Genomic DNA, 3,312 nt, shown 5'->3' with positions numbered 1-3,312 from the left:
TGATTTGGTAGTCAAGTTTGTCGTTTTTGTCTTAAATGTTAGTATAGAGTTCTTGGCCTTTTGTGAGCACGTCAATGAGGAACATTTTCTTCAAAGCTGTGGCATTGCAAAAGGCCTTCAGAAGGCTTCCAGAACACTTCTTCAGAAGGATTAAATAATACATGGAGGGTCATTATGCTTGTTTTAGGTCGACGTGTTGATGCACACTCAAGCAGTGGTCCTAATAGTTGAACATTTCACTTTATCAAGAGTTGTTCGATGTATCTTGTTCAACCAACCTTCAAATGATTTGATAGGATAATGGACCTAGAATTAGTGGAATCAGTTTAGATCAAACATTCTGGAATTATGTAATATTTTATCTAAACTGATTCCACTAATTACAAGCTCATTATCCTATCAAATCCTTTGAAGATTGGTTAAACAAGTTGCATTAAACAATGCTCGAGAAAGTGAAATGTTCAACCGTTGGGACCATTGCTTGAGTATGCATCAACATATTGACCTAAAACAAATATAGCTACCCATTATGTATCATTTAAGCCCTAAGAAAGTGTTTCAGAAGCCTTCTGAAGGATTTTTATAATGCCACAACTTTGAAGGAAATGTTTCTTATTGATGAGCTCATAAAAGACTAAGAACTCTATACTAACCTCAACGACAGTAACAACAACCCTGAATACCGAATCAGAAAGCTGGATGCAAGCTTGAAAATTATCGGGATTCATATACTACAAGAAGCATCTGATCTTCTCCAAGATATGTTGAAAGAATGCTAAGGCAAGAAAACACAATTAATTATATACATATTGCTAAGGAAGTAATGATACTCAATCTGCCTTTCAATCTTGTTTGTGGTTCTGATCAGGTCAATAGCAGTGGACCTAATCAGAACAACAAACAAAAAGGAATGGGATGCAATTTAAAATTCAAAAATTGTCACCTTCACTTAGATTCCTTATTTTAACTTCAGCTGTTCTTGGCATAAGTTTTCTTGACTTACTGTACATCATTTCAACCCTTGGTTCCCGTAAAGTTGCTCTCTTAGTTTTCTGCTATTTTTGTATGTAGGTGAGCATTCCGACCACACTACCTAGTCGCAGCTCCCTAGCAAAGTGCCTAACTGCATTATTTTTCTTTGAGATAGACAATAACAGATTTTTCATTACTGGATACACTTTCATATTTGCACTTGATTCATATTTCTCATGTTCTAAGTCAGTTTCATAAGCCAGATTCGCTATGACCTCCCCTCTTATCCTATGTTTTCTCTTCAATTATCTCTCAGATGATATAGTTTTTCATCAACTCCTCTTTTCCCTCACAATTATTCTCCTGCTGCACCTTCTGGCGTATAATCATCACCCTGAGTAACTCAACCATATAATTTTGGGCTAGGACAATAACTATATTGATTCCATTCTTAGTTGAAGTAGTGGGAGGCTTTGAAGGCCCTCTCAGAGTCCAATGCACACTAAAAGTTAGTCTAATCACTATCAAATTTTTTTATAATACCACCAAAACTTGATCCCTTCACAATTATTGACACATAAACATGAGCAACAACCGTTATTAAATCTTAACAAGGTATCAAAACCATATTCATAGTCCCTCAGACTTATCAGTTTAGACCTATCAAACTTAACTGTAAAATTGTAGATATCTTGTTTAAATAATCAATGACTAATCGATAAAAAATAATATTCACAAAATTAGTTTACTCTATGTGTGTTTTCACAATAACATTATCAGCAATACATACCTCCCACATATGAAGTGGTTCCAACTGCAAGCAGCTTATTCCTTCGAACCCATTTTTATTATAGCCTTTGTATTGGTCGGACAAAAGTTGATCAACTTTTATTTCCTTATATCTAAAAACAAGAGAAAAAAATTAATGTCAAATAAGAGAAGAATAGAAAGAACATTATCCATCTGTTGCAACAGCTTCCCATCCATTCAACAAATTGTCAATCTGTTGTAACAGATGTAGAGCCTGTTGCAATAGATATGGAGTCTGTTGTAATAGATGTGTAATCTATTGGAATACATCAAACCAACCTTGCTAGTGATTTGATTTGTTCCAACAGTTGCTCCGTCTGTTACAACATCAACAACAGCATCAACAATAAAGAAACAACATCAACAACAGCATCAATAATAAATAAACAACATTATTTATTCCAACACCATCAACAACAAAGAAGCAACATCATTTGTTCCAACACCATCAACAACAACACACCACAAGTTCCAACAACACCAATCCTACCAACAACATCAATAACAAAAAATCAAATAAAATACATATAAAAAAAAGATACTACCAACAAGGCTTTTAAACTTCTCCCAATAGATGACTATTTTTGCATATTTTAATAAAAATAACGGTTCGTTCATTCAAGACTTAAAAGTAACCTTTTATTCAAATTTTTTAAATAAATATGATATGGGTAAAGGGTAACTAAATAAAAAAATAGATATAAATAACTAATTTAATTAACTTGCAAAGAAGAAGACGAGAATGAAAGAGCAATAGTGAACCATACCTGCAATATCAAAAGTAAGGTGATCAAAACAAAAATTTCAATTGAGGAAAGATTTATATCAATTTAGATCCGAAAGGATCCTTATGTGAAAGAGGAGGAAAAAAAGGAGAAAAAAGGAGACGACTGTGATAACCCTAAAAATGAGAGAAAGAAAAAAAAGATGAATAAATTTACGACTGAATGAGAGATAATTTTAGACATGATTTTAAATATTTATTAATATTCATTAATAACTTGAGGGGCACAAGGAAGATGGGTGGCATTGAAAAGACAAGATAAGACTACTCAATGGGGAGATTTTTAAGTTATCCAAGAAATATTTTTATCATCTTAGTAGTACTATTTTATCTTATTTGTTTTAGATAGAAGATAGATTTAAAATTAAAGAATCAAACAAATATGTCATCTTTTGTAATAGATATCAATATTTGTTTGAAAATTTCCAACCACCCAGTCATCTGTCACAACAGATGCAAATATCTATTTGATAATTAAATAAGATCTATTATCTATTGCAATAGATATCAATATTTATTTAAAAATTTCTAAAAGCTCAGTCATCTGTCACAATAAATGCAAATGTCTATTTGATAATTAAATTAGATATGTCACAGATGTCAATATCTGTTGCAACAGATGTCAATATCTGTTTGAACATTTCCAACAGGTCAGTCGTCTGTTGCAACAAATTTCTTTGCATTTGATTTATCTAGAACTAGGGATGAGTATATAGGGTCAACTACAACTTCAATTGAGTCTTTGC

This window comes from Capsicum annuum, chromosome 7 (assembly GCF_002878395.1).
Source record: "Capsicum annuum cultivar UCD-10X-F1 chromosome 7, UCD10Xv1.1, whole genome shotgun sequence".
In the NCBI taxonomy this organism is placed as follows: domain Eukaryota; kingdom Viridiplantae; phylum Streptophyta; class Magnoliopsida; order Solanales; family Solanaceae; genus Capsicum; species Capsicum annuum.
The sequence above is the reverse complement of the archived record's forward strand: the minus strand, read 5'-3'. Positions refer to the sequence as shown.